This window comes from Ranitomeya imitator, chromosome 6 (assembly GCF_032444005.1).
Source record: "Ranitomeya imitator isolate aRanImi1 chromosome 6, aRanImi1.pri, whole genome shotgun sequence".
In the NCBI taxonomy this organism is placed as follows: Eukaryota; Metazoa; Chordata; class Amphibia; order Anura; family Dendrobatidae; genus Ranitomeya; species Ranitomeya imitator.
Genome location: NC_091287.1, coordinates 164054912 through 164073869, shown reverse-complemented (window position 1 = coordinate 164073869; position 18958 = coordinate 164054912). Strand labels below are relative to the sequence as shown.

Here is an 18958-nt window from a genome sequence, read left to right as displayed (position 1 = left end):
CTTCTGGCTCTCGTTCAGTAGTTGTTGAAAACAACACTGCATTCGGCCTACAAGTTGGGTCTGGGGTGTAGAGACGGTGTGTTCCACTCCAAGGTGTTCCCCAGGTTGCCTCTCTATTGCTTCAATCTTAAAGCTCTTGTTTAGTAGTTGTTGAAAACAACACTGCATTCGGCCTACAAGTTGGGTCTGGGGTGTAGAGACGGTGTGTTCCACTCCAAGGTGTTCCCCAGGTTGCCTCTCTATTGCTTCAATCTTAAAGCTCTTGTTTAGTAGTTGTTGAAAACAACACTGCATTCGGCCTACAAGTTGGGTCTGGGGTGTAGAGACGGTGTGTTCCACTCCAAGGTGTTCCCCAGGTTGCCTCTCCATTGCTTCAATCTTCTGGCTCTCGTTTAGTAGTTGTTGAAAACAACACTGCATTCGGCCTACAAGTTGGGTCTGGGGTGTAGAGACGGTGTGTTCCACTCCAAGGTGTTCCCCAGGTTGCCTCTCCATTGCTTCGATCTTCTGGCTCTTCTTAAGTAGTTGTTGAAAACAACACTGCATTCGGCCTACAAGTTGGGTCTGGGGTGTAGAGTCAGTGTGTTCCATTCCAGGTGTTCCCCAGGTTGCCTCTCCATTGCTTCAATCTTCTGGCTCTCGTTTAGTAGTTGTTGAAAACAACACTGCATTCGGCCTACATGTTGGGTCTGGGGTGTAGAGACGGTGTGTTCCACTCCAAGGTGTTCCCCAGGTTGCCTCTCTATTGCTTCAATCTTCTGGCTCTCGTTTAGTAGTTGTTGAAAACAACACTGCATTCGGCTTACAAGTTGGGTCTGGGGTGTTTAGCCGGTGTGTTCCACTCGAAGGTGTTCTCCAGGTTTCCTCTACATTGCTTCGATCTTCTGGCTCTCGTTTAGTAGTTGTTGAAAACAACACTGCATTCGGTGTACAAGTTGGGTCTGGGGTGTAGAGACTGTGTGTTCCACTCCAAGGTGTTCTCCAGGTTTCCTCTACATTGCTTCGATCTTCTGGCTCTCGTTCAGTAGTTGTTGAAAACAACACTGCATTCGGCCTACAAGTTGGGTCTGGGGTGTAGAGACGGTGTGTTCCACTCCAAGGTGTTCCCCAGGTTGCCTCTCCATTGCTTCAATCTTAAAGCTCTTGTTTAGTAGTTGTTGAAAACAACACTGCATTCGGCCTACAAGTTTGGTCTGGGGTGTAGAGACGGTGTGTTCCACTCCAAGGTGTTCTCCAGGTTGCCTCTCCATTGCTTCAATCTTAAAGCTCTTGTTTAGTAGTTGTTGAAAACAACACTGCATTCGGCCTACAAGTTGGGTCTGGGGTGTAGAGACGGTGTGTTCCACTCCAAGGTGTTCCCCAGGTTGCCTCTCCATTGCTTCAATCTTAAAGCTCTTGTTTAGTAGTTGTTGAAAACAACAATGCATTCGGCCTACAAGTTGGGTCTGGGGTGTAGAGACGGTGTGTTCCACTCCAAGGTGTTCTCCAGGTTTCCTCTACATTGCTTCGATCTTCTGGCTCTTCTTAAGTAGTTGTTGAAAACAACACTGCATTCGGCCTACAAGTTGGGTCTGGGGTGTAGAGACGGTGTGTTCCACTCCAAGGTGTTCCCCAGGTTGCCTCTCCATTGCTTCAATCTTCTGGCTCTCGTTTAGTAGTAGTTGAAAACAACACTGCATTCGGCCTACAAGTTGGGTCTGGGTTGTAGAGACGGTGTATTCCACTCCAAGTTGTTCCCCAGGTTGCCTCTCCATTGCTTCAATCTTAAAGCTCTTGTTTAGTAGTTGTTGAAAACAACACTGCATTCGGCCTACAAGTTGGGTCTGGGGTGTAGAGACGGTGTGTTCCACTCCAAGGTGTTCTCCAGGTTTCCTCTACATTGCTTCGATCTTCTGGCTCTCGTTTAGTAGTTGTTGAAAAAAACACTGCATTCGGCCTACAAGTTGGGTCTGGGGTGTAGAGACGGTGTGTTCCACTCCAAGGTGTTTCCCAGGTTGCCTCTCCATTGCTTTAATCTTCTGGCTCTCGTTTAGTAGTTGTTGAAAACAACACTGCATTCGGCCTACAAGTTGGTTCTGGGGTGTAGAGACGTTGTGTTCCATTCCAAGGTGTTCCCCAGGTTGCCTCTCCATTGCTTCGATCTTCTGGCTCTTCTTAAGTAGTTGTTGAAAACAACACTGCATTCGGCCTACAAGTTGGGTCTAGGGTGTAGAGACGGTGTGTTCCACTCCAAGGTGTTCCCCTGGTTGCCTCTCCATTGCTTCAATCTTCTGGCTCTCGTTTAGTAGTTGTTGAAAACAACACTACATTCGGCCTACAAGTTGGATCTGGGGTGTAGAGACGGTGTGTTCCACTCCAAGGTGTTCCCCAGGTTGCCTCTCCATTGCTTCGATCTTCTGGCTCTTCTTAAGTAGTTGTTGAAAACAACACTGCATTCGGCCTACTAGTTGGGTCTGGGGTGTAGAGACGGTGTGTTCCACTCCAAGGTGTTCCCCAGGTTGCCTCTCCATTGCTTCAATCTTTAAGCTCTCGTTTAGTAGTTGTTGAAAACAACAATGCATTCGGCCTACAAGTTGGGTCTGGGGTGTAGAGACGGTGTGTTCCACTCCAAGGTGTTCCCCTGGTTGCCTCTCCATTGCTTCGATCTTAAAGCTCTCGTTTAGTAGTTGTTGAAAACAACACTGCATTCGGCCTACAAGTTGGGTCTGGGGTGTAGAGACGGTGTGTTCCACTCCAAGGTGTTCCCCAGGTTGCCTCTCCATTGCTTCAATCTTAAAGCTCTCGTTTAGTAGTTGTTGAAAACAACACTGCATTCGGCCTACAAGTTGGGTCTGGGGTGTAGAGACGGTGTGTTCCACTCCAAGGTGTTCCCCAGGTTGCCTCTACATTGCTTCAATCTTAAAGCTCTCATTTAGTAGTTGTTGAAAACAACACTGCATTCGGCCTACAAGTTGGGTCTGGGTTGTAGAGACGGTGTGTTCCGCTCCAAGGTGTTCCCCAGGTTTCCTCTCCATTGCTTCGATCTTCTAGCTCTTCTTAAGTAGTTGTTGAAAACAATACTGCATTCGGCCTACAAGTTGGGTCTGGGGTGTAGAGACTGTGTGTTCCACTCCAAGGTGTTCCCCAGGTTGCCTCTCCATTGCTTCAATCTTCTGGCTCTCGTTTAGTAGTTGTTGAAAACAACACTGCATTCGGCATACAAGTTGGGTCTGGGGTGTAGAGACGGTGTGTTTCACTCCAAGGTGTTCTCCAGGTTGCCTCTCCATTGCTTTGATCTTCTGGCTCTTCTTAAGTAGTTGTTGAAAACAACACTGCATTCGGCCTACAAGTTGGGTCTGGGGTGTAGAGACGGTGTGTTCCACTCCAAGGTGTTCCCCAGGTTGCCTCTCCATTGCTTCAATCTTAAAGCTCTTGTTTAGTAGTTGTTGAAAACAACACTGCATTCGGCCTACAAGTTGGGTCTGGGGTGTAGAGACGGTGTGTTCCACTCCAAGGTGTTCCCCAGGTTGCCTCTCCATTGCTTCGATCTTCTGGCTCTTCTTAAGTAGTTGTTGAAAACAATACTGCATTCGGCCTACAAGTTGGGTCTGGGGTGTAGAGACTGTGTGTTCCACTCCAAGGTGTTCCCCAGGTTGCCTCTCCATTGCTTCAATCTTCTGGCTCTCGTTTAGTAGTTGTTGAAAACAACACTGCATTCGGCATACAAGTTGGGTCTGGGGTGTAGAGACGGTGTGTTTCACTCCAAGGTGTTCTCCAGGTTGCCTCTCCATTGCTTTGATCTTCTGGCTCTTCTTAAGTAGTTGTTGAAAACAACACTTCATTTGGCCTACAAGTTGGGTCTGGGGTGTAGAGACGGTGTGTTCCACTCCAAGGTGTTCTCCAGGAGTCCTCTACCTTGCTTCGATCTTCTGGCTCTTCTTAAGTAGTTGTTGAAAACAACACTGCATTCGGCCTACAAGTTGGGTCTGGGGTGTAGAGACGGTGTGTTCCACGCCAAGGTGTTCCACAGGTTGCCTCTCCATTGCTTCAATCTTCTGGCTCTCATTTAGTAGTTGTTGAAAACAACCCTGCATTCGGCCTACAAGTTGGGTCTGGGGTGTAGAGACGGTGTGTTTCACTCCAAGGTGTTCCCCTGGTTGCCTCTCCATTGCTTCGATCTTCTGGCTCTTCTTAAGTAGTTGTTGAAAACAACACTGCATTCGGCCTAGAAGTTGGGTCTGGGGTGTAGAGACGGTGTGTTCCACTCCAAGGTGTTCTCCAGCTTTCCTCTACCTTGCTTCGATCTTCTGGCTCTCGTTTAGTAGTTGTTGAAAACAACACTGCATTCGGCCTACAAGTTGGGTCTGGGGTGTAGAGACGGTGTGTTCCACTCCAAGGTGTTCCCCAGGTTACCTCTCCATTGCTTCAATCTTAAAGCTCTTGTTTAGCAGTTGTTGAAAACAACACTGCATTCGGCCTACAAGTTGGGTCTGGGGTGTAGAGACGGTGTGTTCCACTCCAAGGTGTTCCCCAGGTTGCCTCTCCATTGCTTCAATCTTAAAGCTCTTGTTTTGTAGTTGTTGAAAACAACACCGCATTCGGCCTACAAGTTGGGCCTGGGGTGTAGAGACGGTGTGTTCCACTCCAAGGTGTTCCCCAGGTTGCCTCTCCATTGCTTCAATCTTAAAGCTCTTGTTTAGTAGTTGTTGAAAACAACACTGCATTCGGCCTACAAGTTGGGTCTGGGGTGTAGAGACGGTGTGTTCCACTCCAAGGTGTTCCCCAGGTTGCCTCTACATTGCTTCAATCTTCTGGCTCTCGTTTAGTAGTTGTTGAAAACAACACTGCATTCGGCCTACAAGTTGGTTCTGGGGTGTAGAGACGGTGTGTTCCACTCCAAGGTGTTCCCCAGGTTGCCTCTCCATTGCTTCGATCTTCTGGCTCTTCTTAAGTAGTTGTTGAAAACAACACTGCATTCGGCCTACACGTTGGGTCTAGGGTGTAGAGACGGTGTGTTCCACTCCAAGGTGTTCCCCAGGTTGCCTCTCCATTGCTTCAATCTTAAAGCTCTTGTTTAGTAGTTGTTGAAAACAACACTGCATTTGGCCTACAAGTTGGGTCTGGGGGGTAGAGATGGTGTGTTCCACTCCAAGGTGTTCTCCAGGTTTCCTCTACATTGCTTCGATCTTCTGGCTCTTCTTAAGTAGTTGTTGAAAACAACACTGCATTCGGCCTACAAGTTGGGTCTGGGGTGTAGAGACGGTGTGTTCCACTCCAAGGTGTTCCCCAGGTTGCCTCTCCATTGCTTCGATCTTCTGGCTCTTCTTAAGTAGTTGTTGAAAACAACACTGCATTCGGCCTACAAGTTGGGTCTGGGGTGTAGAGTCAGTGTGTTCCATTCCAGGTGTTCCCCAGGTTGCCTCTCCATTGCTTAAATCTTCTGGCTCTCGTTTAGTAGTTGTTGAAAACAACACTGCATTCGGCCTACAAGTTGGGTCTGGGGTGTAGAGACGGTGTGTTCCACTCCAAGGTGTTCCCCAGGTTGCCTCTCCATTGCTTCAATCTTAAAGCTCTTGTTTAGTAGTTGTTGAAAACAACACTGCATTCGGCCTACAAGTTGGGTCTGGGGTGTAGAGTCAGTGTGTTCCACTCCAAGGTGTTCCCCAGGTTGCCTCTCCATTGCTTCAATCTTCTGGCTCTCGTTTAGTAGTTGTTGAAAACAACACTGCATTCGGCATACAAGTTGGGTCTGGGGTGGAGAGACGGTGTGTTCCACTCCAAGGTGTTCCCCAGGTTGCCTCTCTATTGCTTCAATCTTAAAGCTCTTGTTTAGTAGTTGTTGAAAACAAAACTGCATTCGGCCTACAAGTTGGGTCTGGGGTGTAGAGACGGTATGTTCCACTCCATGGTGTTCTCCAGTTTTCCTCTACATTGCTTCGATTTTCTGGCTCTCGTTTAGTAGTTGTTGAAAACAATGCTGCATTCGGCTTACAAGTTGGATCTGGGGTGTAGAGACAGTGTGTTCCACTCCAAGGTGTTCCCCAGGTTGCCTCTCCATTGCTTCAATCTTCTGGCTCTCGTTTAGTAGTTGTTGAAAACAACACTGCATTCGGCCTACAAGTTGGGTCTGGGGTGTAGAGACGGTGTGTTCCACTCCAAGGTGTTCCCCAGGTTGCCTCTCCATTGCTTCGATCTTCTGGCTCTTCTTAAGTAGTTGTTGAAAACAACACTGCATTCGGCCTACAAGTTGGGTCTGGGGTGTAGAGTCAGTGTGTTCCATTCCAGGTGTTCCCCAGGTTGCCTCTCCATTGCTTCAATCTTCTGGCTCTCGTTTAGTAGTTGTTGAAAACAACACTGCATTCGGCCTACAAGTTGGGTCTGGGATGTAGAGACGGTGTGTTCCACTCCAAGGTGTTCCCCAGGTTGCCTCTCCATTGCTTCATTCTTCTGGCTCTCGTTTAGTAGTTGTTGAAAACAACACTGCATTCGGCTTACAAGTTGGGTCTGGGGTGTTTAGCCGGTGTGTTCCACTCCAAGGTGTTCTCCAGGTTTCCTCTACATTGCTTCGATCTTCTGGCTCTCGTTTAGTAGTTGTTGAAAACAACACTGCATTCGGCCTACAAGTTCGGTCTGGGGTGTAGAGACTGTGTGTTCCACTCCAAGGTGTTCCCCAGGTTGCCTCTCCATTGCTTCGATCTTCTGGCTCTTCTTAAGTAGTTGTTGAAAACAACACTGCATTCGGCCTACAAGTTGGGTCTGGGGTGTAGAGACGGTGTGTTCCACTCCAAGGTGTTCCCCAGGTTGCCTCTCCATTGCTTCAATCTTCTGGCTCTCGTTTAGTAGTTGTTGAAAACAACACTGCATTCGGCCTACAAGTTGGGTCTGGGGTGTAGAGACGGTGTGTTCCACTCCAAGGTGTTCCCCAGGTTGCCTCTCCATTGCTTCGATCTTCTGGCTCTTCTTAAGTAGTTGTTGAAAACAACACTGCATTCGGCCTACAAGTTGGGTCTGGGGTGTAGAGTCAGTGTGTTCCATTCCAGGTGTTCCCCAGGTTGCCTCTACATTGCTTCAATCTTCTGGCTCTCGTTCAGTAGTTGTTGAAAACAACACTGCATTCGGCCTACAAGTTGGGTCTGGGGTGTAGAGACGGTGTGTTCCACTCCAAGGTGTTCCCCAGGTTGCCTCTCTATTGCTTCAATCTTAAAGCTCTTGTTTAGTAGTTGTTGAAAACAACACTGCATTCGGCCTACAAGTTGGGTCTGGGGTGTAGAGACGGTGTGTTCCACTCCAAGGTGTTCCCCAGGTTGCCTCTCCATTGCTTCGATCTTCTGGCTCTTCTTAAGTAGTTGTTGAAAACAACACTGCATTCGGCCTACAAGTTGGGTCTGGGGTGTAGAGACGGTGTGTTCCACTCCAAGGTGTTCCCCAGGTTGCCTCTCCATTGCTTCAATCTTCTGGCTCTCGTTTAGTAGTTGTTGAAAACAACACTGCATTCGGCCTACAAGTTGGGTCTGGGGTGTAGAGACGGTGTGTTCCACTCCAAGGTGTTCCCCAGGTTGCCTCTCCATTGCTTCGATCTTCTGGCTCTTCTTAAGTAGTTGTTGAAAACAACACTGCATTCGGCCTACAAGTTGGGTCTGGGGTGTAGAGTCAGTGTGTTCCATTCCAGGTGTTCCCCAGGTTGCCTCTCCATTGCTTCAATCTTCTGGCTCTCGTTTAGTAGTTGTTGAAAACAACACTGCATTCGGCCTACATGTTGGGTCTGGGGTGTAGAGACGGTGTGTTCCACTCCAAGGTGTTCCCCAGGTTGCCTCTCTATTGCTTCAATCTTCTGGCTCTCGTTTAGTAGTTGTTGAAAACAACACTGCATTCGGCTTACAAGTTGGGTCTGGGGTGTTTAGCCGGTGTGTTCCACTCGAAGGTGTTCTCCAGGTTTCCTCTACATTGCTTCGATCTTCTGGCTCTCGTTTAGTAGTTGTTGAAAACAACACTGCATTCGGTGTACAAGTTGGGTCTGGGGTGTAGAGACTGTGTGTTCCACTCCAAGGTGTTCTCCAGGTTTCCTCTACATTGCTTCGATCTTCTGGCTCTCGTTCAGTAGTTGTTGAAAACAACACTGCATTCGGCCTACAAGTTGGGTCTGGGGTGTAGAGACGGTGTGTTCCACTCCAAGGTGTTCCCCAGGTTGCCTCTCCATTGCTTCAATCTTAAAGCTCTTGTTTAGTAGTTGTTGAAAACAACACTGCATTCGGCCTACAAGTTTGGTCTGGGGTGTAGAGACGGTGTGTTCCACTCCAAGGTGTTCTCCAGGTTGCCTCTCCATTGCTTCAATCTTAAAGCTCTTGTTTAGTAGTTGTTGAAAACAACACTGCATTCGGCCTACAAGTTGGGTCTGGGGTGTAGAGACGGTGTGTTCCACTCCAAGGTGTTCCCCAGGTTGCCTCTCCATTGCTTCAATCTTAAAGCTCTTGTTTAGTAGTTGTTGAAAACAACAATGCATTCGGCCTACAAGTTGGGTCTGGGGTGTAGAGACGGTGTGTTCCACTCCAAGGTGTTCTCCAGGTTTCCTCTACATTGCTTCGATCTTCTGGCTCTTCTTAAGTAGTTGTTGAAAACAACACTGCATTCGGCCTACAAGTTGGGTCTGGGGTGTAGAGACGGTGTGTTCCACTCCAAGGTGTTCCCCAGGTTGCCTCTCCATTGCTTCAATCTTCTGGCTCTCGTTTAGTAGTAGTTGAAAACAACACTGCATTCGGCCTACAAGTTGGGTCTGGGTTGTAGAGACGGTGTATTCCACTCCAAGTTGTTCCCCAGGTTGCCTCTCCATTACTTCAATCTTAAAGCTCTTGTTTAGTAGTTGTTGAAAACAACACTGCATTCGGCCTACAAGTTGGGTCTGGGGTGTAGAGACGGTGTGTTCCACTCCAAGGTGTTCTCCAGGTTTCCTCTACATTGCTTCGATCTTCTGGCTCTCGTTTAGTAGTTGTTGAAAAAAACACTGCATTCGGCCTACAAGTTGGGTCTGGGGTGTAGAGACGGTGTGTTCCACTCCAAGGTGTTTCCCAGGTTGCCTCTCCATTGCTTTAATCTTCTGGCTCTCGTTTAGTAGTTGTTGAAAACAACACTGCATTCGGCCTACAAGTTGGTTCTGGGGTGTAGAGACGTTGTGTTCCATTCCAAGGTGTTCCCCAGGTTGCCTCTCCATTGCTTCGATCTTCTGGCTCTTCTTAAGTAGTTGTTGAAAACAACACTGCATTCGGCCTACAAGTTGGGTCTAGGGTGTAGAGACGGTGTGTTCCACTCCAAGGTGTTCCCCTGGTTGCCTCTCCATTGCTTCAATCTTCTGGCTCTCGTTTAGTAGTTGTTGAAAACAACACTACATTCGGCCTACAAGTTGGATCTGGGGTGTAGAGACGGTGTGTTCCACTCCAAGGTGTTCCCCAGGTTGCCTCTCCATTGCTTCGATCTTCTGGCTCTTCTTAAGTAGTTGTTGAAAACAACACTGCATTCGGCCTACTAGTTGGGTCTGGGGTGTAGAGACGGTGTGTTCCACTCCAAGGTGTTCCCCAGGTTGCCTCTCCATTGCTTCAATCTTTAAGCTCTCGTTTAGTAGTTGTTGAAAACAACAATGCATTCGGCCTACAAGTTGGGTCTGGGGTGTAGAGACGGTGTGTTCCACTCCAAGGTGTTCCCCTGGTTGCCTCTCCATTGCTTCGATCTTAAAGCTCTCGTTTAGTAGTTGTTGAAAACAACACTGCATTCGGCCTACAAGTTGGGTCTGGGGTGTAGAGACGGTGTGTTCCACTCCAAGGTGTTCCCCAGGTTGCCTCTCCATTGCTTCAATCTTAAAGCTCTCGTTTAGTAGTTGTTGAAAACAACACTGCATTCGGCCTACAAGTTGGGTCTGGGGTGTAGAGACGGTGTGTTCCACTCCAAGGTGTTCCCCAGGTTGCCTCTACATTGCTTCAATCTTAAAGCTCTCATTTAGTAGTTGTTGAAAACAACACTGCATTCGGCCTACAAGTTGGGTCTGGGTTGTAGAGACGGTGTGTTCCGCTCCAAGGTGTTCCCCAGGTTTCCTCTCCATTGCTTCGATCTTCTAGCTCTTCTTAAGTAGTTGTTGAAAACAACACTGCATTAGGCCTACAAGTTGGGTCTGGGTTGTACAGACGGTGTCTTCCACTCCAAGGTGTTCTCCAGGTTTCCTCTCCATTGCTTCAGTCTTCATGCTCGTCTTAAGTAGTTGATGAAACAACACTACATTAGGCCTACAAGTTCGGTCTGGGTCGTAGAGACGGTGTCTGCCGCTCAAAGGTGTTCTCCAGGTTGCCACATAATCGAAGCTGCATAGAACCTATTTTGTAATTTTATGCCTACAAAGTCTTTCTCCAGGTTTCCTCTACATTGCTTCGATCTTCTGGCTCTCGTTTAGTAGTTGTTGAAAAAAACACTGCATTCGGCCTACAAGTTGGGTCTGGGGTGTAGAGACGGTGTGTTCCACTCCAAGGTGTTCCCCAGGTTGCCTCTCCATTGCTTCAATCTTCTGGCTCTCATTTAGTAGTTGTTGAAAACAACCCTGCATTCGGCCTACAAGTTGGGTCTGGGGTGTAGAGACGGTGTGTTTTACTCCAAGGTGTTCCCCAGGTTGCCTCTCCATTGCTTCGATCTTCTGGCTCTTCTTAAGTAGTTGTTGAAAACAACACTGCATTCGGCCTACAAGTTGGGTCTGGGGTGTAGAGACGGTGTGTTCCACTCCAAGGTGTTCTCCAGGTTTCCTCTACCTTGCTTCGATCTTCTGGCTCTCGTTTAGTAGTTGTTGAAAACAACACTGCATTCGGCCTACAAGTTGGGTCTGGGGTGTAGAGACGGTGTGTTCCACTCCAAGGTGTTCCCCAGGTTACCTCTCCATTGCTTCAATCTTAAAGCTCTTGTTTAGCAGTTGTTGAAAACAACACTGCATTCGGCCTACAAGTTGGGTCTGGGGTGTAGAGACGGTGTGTTCCACTCCAAGGTGTTCCCCAGGTTGCCTCTCCATTGCTTCAATCTTAAAGCTCTTGTTTAGTAGTTGTTGAAAACAACACTGCATTCGGCCTACAAGTTGGGTCTGGGGTGTAGAGTCAGTGTGTTCCATTCCAGGTGTTCCCCAGGTTGCCTCTCCATTGCTTCAATCTTCTGGCTCTCGTTTAGTAGTTGTTGAAAACAACACTGCATTCGGCCTACAAGTTGGGTCTGGGGTGTAGAGACGGTGTGTTCAACTCCAAGGTGTTCCCCAGGTTGCCTCTCCATTGCTTCAATCTTAAAGCTCTTGTTTAGTAGTTGTTGAAAACAACACTGCATTCGGCCTACAAGTTGGGTCTGGGGTGTAGAGACGGTGTGTTCCACTCCAAGGTGTTCTACAGGTTTCCTCTACATTGCTTCGATCTTCTGGCTCTTCTTAAGTAGTTGTTGAAAACAACACTGCATTCGGCCTACAAGTTGGGTCTGGGGTGTGTTGTGAATTCTGTGGCTGAGTTCACTTCTGTGGTCACAAGTGGTATTGCAGTCTCTAGGCTTCCTCCCTCAGGTGTTTTGGTGAGCTCGTTGGCTGCCTTGCTATTTAGCTCCACCTGAGTCTGTCTTCCTTGCTCCTTGTCAATGTTCCAGTGTTGGATCTGAGCTACTGCATCTTTCCTTGGGCCTGCTGCTCTGCTAGATAAGTGCTTCTAGTTTGTTTTCTGTTTTTTCTGTCCAGCTTGCTATTTACTTTTGCTGGAAGCTCTGAGAAGCAAAGGGGTGCACCGCCGTGCTGTTAGTTCGGCACGGTGGGTCTTTTTGCCCCTTTGCGTGGTTTTCGTTTAGGGTTTTTTGTAGACTGCATAGTTCTCTTTGCTATCCTCGCTCTGTCTAGAATATCGGGCCTCACTTTGCTGAATCTATTTCATTCCTACGTTTGTCTTTTCATCTTGCTAACAGTCATTATATGTGGGGGGCTGCCTATTCCTTTGGGGTATTTCTCTGAGGTAAGTCAGGCTTGTATTTCTATCTTCAGGCTAGTCAGCTCCTCAGGCAGTGCCGAGTTGCATAGGTAGTGATAGGCGCAATCCACTGCTGCTTATAGTTGTGTGAGGATAGATCAGGTACTGCAGTCTACAGAGATTCCACGTCTCAGAGCTCGTCCTATTGTTTTTGGTTTTTGCCAGATCTCTGTATGTGCGCTGATTACTGCACACTGTGTCACTGGATTGCCAGCCATAACAGTACAAGGAGCCACACCAATGATTCCCAATAGAGGGAAAAAAGAAATCCTGACATCATTTTTTTTTCTTAGCTCTGTCTTCAGTCTTTTTTTCCCCCTAGACATTAGAGTGCTTCAGGACACAGCTGTGGACATGGATATTCAGGCTCTGTGCTCCTCAATGGATAATCTCGTTGTAAATGTACAAAAGATTCAAGATACTATTGATCAGAAATCGATGCTAGAACCAAGAATTCCGATTCCTGATTTGTTTTTTGGTGACAGAACTAAGTTCCTGAGCTTCAGAAATAATTGTAAGCTATTTTTGGCCTTGAAACCTCATTCTTCTGGTAATCCTATTCAACAGGTTTTGATTATTATTTCTTTTTTGCGCGGCGACCCACAGGACTGGGCGTTTTCTCTTGCACCAGGAGATTCTGCATTGAGTAATGTTGATGCATTTTTCCAGGCGCTGGGATTGCTTTACGATGAGCCTAATTCAGTGGATCAGGCTGAGAAAAATCTGCTGGCTTTATGCCAGGGTCAGGATGATGTAGAAGTATATTGTCAGAAATTTAGGAAGTGGTCAGTACTCACTCTGTGGAATGAATCTGCACTAGCGGCTTTGTTCAGAAAGGGTCTCTCTGAAGCTCTTAAGGATGTAATGGTGGGATTTCCTATGCCTGCTGGTTTGAATGAGTCTATGTCCTTGGCCATTCAGATCGGTCGTTGCTTGCGCGAGCGTAAATCTGTGCACCATCTGGCGGTATTGTCTGAGAGTAAACCTGAGCCTATGCGGTGCGACAGGACTATGACTAAAGTAGAACGGCAAGAACACAGACGTCTGAACAGACTGTGTTTCTATTGTGGTGATTCTACTCATGCTATTTCTAATTGTCCTAAACGCACTAGGCGGTTCGATAGCTCTGCCGTTATTGGTACTGTACAGTCCAAATTCCTTCTGTCCATTACCTTAATGTGCTCTTTGTCATCGTATTCTGTCATGGCGTTTGTGGATTCAGGCGCTGCCCTGAATCTGATGGATTTGGATTATGCTAAACGTTGTGGATTTTTCTTGGAGCCTTTGCGGTGTCCTATTCCGTTGAGAGGAATTGATGCTACACCTTTGGCCAAGAATAAGCCTCAGTACTGGGCCCAGCTGACCATGTGCATGGCTCCTGCACATCAGGAAGTTATTCGCTTTCTGTTACTGCATAATTTGCATGATGTGGTCGTGTTGGGGTTGCCATGGCTACAAATCCATAATCCAGTATTGGATTGGAACTCTATGTCGGTGGCCAGCTGGGGTTGTCAGGGAGTACATGGTGATGTTCCATTTTTGTCTATTTCGTCATCCATTCCTTCTGACATCCCAGAGTTCTTGTCGGACTTTCAGGATGTCTTTGAAGAGTCCAAGTCTGATGCCCTACCTCCGCATAGGAATTGTGATTGTGCTATCGATTTGATTCCTGGTAGTAAATTCCCTAAGGGTCGTTTATTTAATTTGTCCGTACCTGAACACACCGCTATGCGCAGTTATGTGAAGGAGTCCCTGGAGAAGGGACATATTCGCCCATCGTCGTCACCATTGGGAGCAGGGTTCTTTTTTGTAGCCAAGAAGGATGGTTCGCTAGACCGTGTATTGATTACCGCCTTCTTAATAAGATCACTGTTAAGTTTCAGTATCCCTTGCCATTGATTTCTGACTTGTTTGCTCGGATTAAGGGGGCTAGTTGGTTTACTAAGATTGATCTTCGTGGTGCGTATAATCTGGTGAGAATCAGGCAGGGAGATGAATGGAAAACGGCATTTAATACGCCCGAGGGTCATTTTGAGTATCTGGTGATGCCGTTTGGACTTGCCAATGCTCCATCTGTTTTTCAGTCTTTTATGCATGACATTTTCCGTGAGTATCTGGATAAATTCTTGATTGTTTACTTGGATGACATTTTGATCTTCTCAGATGATTGGGAGTCTCATGTGAAGCAAGTCAGAATGGTTTTCCAGGTACTGCGTGCTAATTCCTTGTTCGTGAAGGGATCAAAGTGTCTCTTCGGTGTGCAGAAAGTTTCATTTTTGGGGTTCATCTTTTCCCCTTCTACTATCGAGATGGATCCGGTTAAGGTTCAGGCCATCCAGGATTGGACTCAGCCGACATCTCTAAAAAGTCTGCAGAAATTCCTGGGCTTTGCTAATTTTTATCGTCGCTTCATCTGTAATTTTTCTAGCATTGCCAGACCATTGACCGATTTGACCAAGAAGGGTGCTGATTTGGTTAATTGGTCTTTTGCTGCCGTGGAAGCTTTTCAGGAGTTGAAGCGTCGTTTTTGCTGTGCCCCTGTGTTGTGTCAACCTGATGTTTCTCTTCCGTTCCAGGTCGAGGTTGATGCTTCTGAGATTGGTGCAGGGGCGGTTTTGTCACAGAGAGGTTCTGGTTGCTCAGTGTTCAAACCATGTGCTTTCTTTTCCAGGAAATTTTCTGCTGCTGAGCGTAATTATGATGTGGGCAACCGAGAGTTGCTGGCCATGAAGTGGGCATTCGAGGAGTGGCGTCATTGGCTTGAGGGTGCTAAGCATCGCGTGGTGGTTTTGACTGATCATAAGAACCTTACTTATCTTGAGTCTGCCAAGCGCTTGAATCCTAGACAGGCCCGTTGGTCGTTATTTTTTGCTCGTTTTGATTTTGTGATTTCATACCTTCCGGGCTCTAAAAATGTGAAGGCGGATGCTCTGTCTAGGAGTTTTGTGCCCGACTCTCCGGGGTTATCTGAGCCGGCGAGTATCCTCAAGGAAGGAGTCATTGTGTCTGCCATCTCCCCTGATTTGCGGAGAGTGTTGCAGAAATTTCAGGCTAATAAACCTGATCGTTGTCCGGCCGAGAAACTGTTCGTCCCTGATAGGTGGACTAGTAAAGTTATCTCTGAACTTCATTGTTCGGTGCTGGCCGGTCATCCAGGAATCTTTGGTACCAGGGAGTTGGTTGCTAGATCCTTCTGGTGGCCATCTCTGTCACGGGATGTGCGTGCTTTTGTGCAGTCCTGTGGAATTTGTGCTAGGGCTAAGCCCTGCTGTTCACGTGCCAGTGGGTTGCTTTTGCCCTTGCCGGTCCCGAAGAGGCCTTGGACACATATTTCGATGGATTTCATTTCTGACCTTCCCGTTTCTCAAAAAATGTCGGTCATTTGGGTGGTCTGTGATCGCTTTTCTAAAATGGTCCATCTGGTGCCCTTGGTTAAATTGCCTTCCTCCTCTGATTTGGTGCCTTTGTTCTTCCAGCATGTGGTTCGTTTACATGGCATTCCTGAGAATATTGTTTCTGACAGAGGTTCCCAGTTTGTCTCGAGGTTCTGGCGAGCCTTTTGTGGTAGGATGGGCATTGACCTATCTTTCTCCTCGGCCTTCCATCCTCAGACTAATGGCCAGACCGAACGAACCAATCAGACCTTGGAAACATATCTGAGATGTTTTGTTTCCGCTGACCAGGATGATTGGGTGTCATTTTTGCCGTTGGCTGAGTTCGCCCTTAATAATCGGGCCAGCTCGGCTACCTTGGTCTCTCCATTTTTCTGCAATTCTGGGTTCCATCCTCGTTTCTCTTCAGGACAGGTTGAGTCTTCGGACTGTCCTGGTGTGGATTCTGTGGTGGACAGGTTGCAGCAGATCTGGACTCAGGTAGTGGACAATTTGACCTTGTCCCAGGAGAAGGCTCAGCTTTTCGCTAATCGCAGACGCCGTGTGGGACCCCGACTTCGTGTTGGGGATCTGGTTTGGTTATCTTCTCGTCATATTCCTATGAAGGTTTCCTCTCCTAACTTTAAACCTCGTTTTATTGGTCCGTATAGGATTTCTGAGATTCTCAATCCGGTGACTTTTCGTCTGATCCTCCCAGACTCCTTTTCCATACATAATGTATTCCATAGGTCGTTGTTGAGGAGATACGTGGCACCTATGGTTCCATCTGTGGAGCCTCCTGCCCCTGTTTTGGTGGAGGGGGAATTGGAGTATATTGTGGAGAAGATTTTGGATTCTCGTGTCTCTAGACGGAAACTCCAGTATCTGGTCAAATGGAAGGGTTATGCTCAGGAAGATAATTCCTGGGTTTTTGCCTCTGATGTCCATGCCCCAGATCTTGTTCGTGCCTTTCATGTGGCTCATCCTGGTCGGCCTGGGGGTTCTGGTGAGGGTTCGGTGACCCCTCCTCAAGGGGGGGGTACTGTTGTGAATTCTGTGGCTGAGTTCTCTTCTGTGGTCACAAGTGGTATTGCAGTCTCTGGGCTTCCTCCCTCAGGTGTTTTGGTGAGCTCGTTGGCTGCCTTGCTATTTAGCTCCACCTGAGTCTGTCTTCCTTGCTCCTTGTCAATGTTCCAGTGTTGGATCTGAGCTACTGCATCTTTCCTTGGGCCTGCTGCTCTGCTAGATAAGTGCTTCTAGTTTGTTTTCTGTTTTTTCTGTCCAGCTTGCTATTTACTTTTGCTGGAAGCTCTGAGAAGCAAAGGGGTGCACCGCCGTGCTGTTAGTTCGGCACGGTGGGTCTTTTTGCCCCTTTGCGTGGTTTTCGTTTAGGGTTTTTTGTAGACTGCATAGTTCTCTTTGCTATCCTCGCTCTGTCTAGAATATCGGGCCTCACTTTGCTGAATCTATTTCATTCCTACGTTTGTCTTTTCATCTTGCTAACAGTCATTATATGTGGGGGGCTGCCTATTCCTTTGGGGTATTTCTCTGAGGTAAGTCAGGCTTGTATTTCTATCTTCAGGCTAGTCAGCTCCTCAGGCAGTGCCGAGTTGCATAGGTAGTGATAGGCGCAATCCACTGCTGCTTATAGTTGTGTGAGGATAGATCAGGTACTGCAGTCTACAGAGATTCCACGTCTCAGAGCTCGTCCTATTGTTTTTGGTTATTGCCAGATCTCTGTATGTGCGCTGATTACTGCACACTGTGTCACTGGATTGCCAGCCATAACAGGGGTGTAGAGACGGTGTGTTCCACTCCAAGGTGTTCCCCAGGTTGCCTCTCCATTGCTTCAATCTTAAAGCTCTTGTTTAGTAGTTGTTGAAAACAACACTGCATTCGGCCTACAAGTTGGGTCTGGGGTGTAGAGACGGTGTGTTCCACTCCAAGGTGTTCCCCAGGTTGCCTCTCCATTGCTTCGATCTTCTGGCTCTTCTTAAGTAGTTGTTGAAAACAACACTGCATTCGGCCTACAAGTTGGGTCTGGGGTGTAGAGACGGTGTGTTCCACTCCAAGGTGTTCCCCAGGTTGCCTCTCCATTGCTTCAATCTTCTGGCTCTCGTTTAGTAGTTGTTGAAAACAACACTGCATTCGGCATACAAGTTGGGTCTGGGGTGTAGAGACGGTGTGTTTCACTCCAAGGTGTTCTCCAGGTTGCCTCTCCATTGCTTTGATCTTCTGGCTCTTCTTAAGTAGTTGTTGAAAACAACACTTCATTTGGCCTACATGTTGGGTCTGGGGTGTAGAGACGGTGTGTTCCACTCCAAGGTGTTCTCCAGGAGTCCTCTACCTTGCTTCGATCTTCTGGCTCTTCTTAAGTAGTTGTTGAAAACAACACTGCATTCGGCCTACAAGTTGGGTCTGGGGTGTAGAGACGGTGTGTTCCACGCCAAGGTGTTCCACAGGTTGCATCTCCATTGCTTCAATCTTCTGGCTCTCATTTAGTAGTTGTTGAAAACAACCCTGCATTCGGCCTACAAGTTGGGTCTGGGGTGTAGAGACGGTGTGTTTCACTCCAAGGTGTTCCCCAGGTTGCCTCTCCATTGCTTCGATCTTCTGGCTCTTCTTAAGTAGTTGTTGAAAACAACACTGCATTTGGCCTAGAAGTTGGGTCTGGGGTGTAGAGACGGTGTGTTCCACTCCAAGGTGTTCTCCAGCTTTCCTCTACCTTGCTTCGATCTTCTGGCTCTCGTTTAGTAGTTGTTGAAAACAACACTGCATTCGGCCTACAAGTTGGGTCTGGGGTGTAGAGACGGTGTGTTCCACTCCAAGGTGTTCCCCAGGTTACCTCTCCATTGCTTCAATCTTAAAGCTCTTGTTTAGCAGTTGTTGAAAACAACACTGCATTCGGCCTACAAGTTGGGTCTGGGGTGTAGAGACGGTGTGTTCCACTCCAAGGTGTTCCCCAGGTTGCCTCTCCATTGCTTCAATCTTAAAGCTCTTGTTTTGTAGTTGTTGAAAACAACACCGCATTCGGCCTACAAGTTGGGCCTGGGGTGTAGAGACGGTGTGTTCCACTCCAAGGTGTTCCCCAGGTTGCCTCTCCATTGCTTCAATCTTAAAGCTCTTGTTTAGTAGTTGTTGAAAACAACACTGCATTCGGCCTACAAGTTGGGTCTGGGGTGTAGAGACGGTGTGTTCCACTCCAAGGTGTTCTCCAGGTTTCCTCAACATTGCTTCGATCTTCTGGCTCTCGTTTAGTAGTTGTTGAAAACAACACTGCATTCGGCCTACAAGTTGGGTCTGGGGTGTAGAGACGGTGTGTTCCACTCCAAGGTGTTCCCCAGGTTGCCTCTACATTGCTTCAATCTTCTGGCTCTCGTTTAGTAGTTGTTGAAAACAACACTGCATTCGGCCTACAAGTTGGTTCTGGGGTGTAGAGACGGTGTGTTCCACTCCAAGGTGTTCCCCAGGTTGCCTCTCCATTGCTTCGATCTTCTGGCTCTTCTTAAGTAGTTGTTGAAAACAACACTGCATTCGGCCTACACGTTGGGTCTAGGGTGTAGAGACGGTGTGTTCCACTCCAAGGTGTTCCCC

At 47.7% G+C, this 18958-nt stretch overlaps 1 protein-coding gene across 2 annotated transcripts in view; it reads left to right on the top strand.

Annotated features, from left to right (window-relative positions):
• The window catches only part of NPSR1 (neuropeptide S receptor 1), a 551858-nt gene that overhangs the window by 97160 nt on the left and 435740 nt on the right, over positions 1-18958 (top strand). The window lies entirely within an intron of this gene.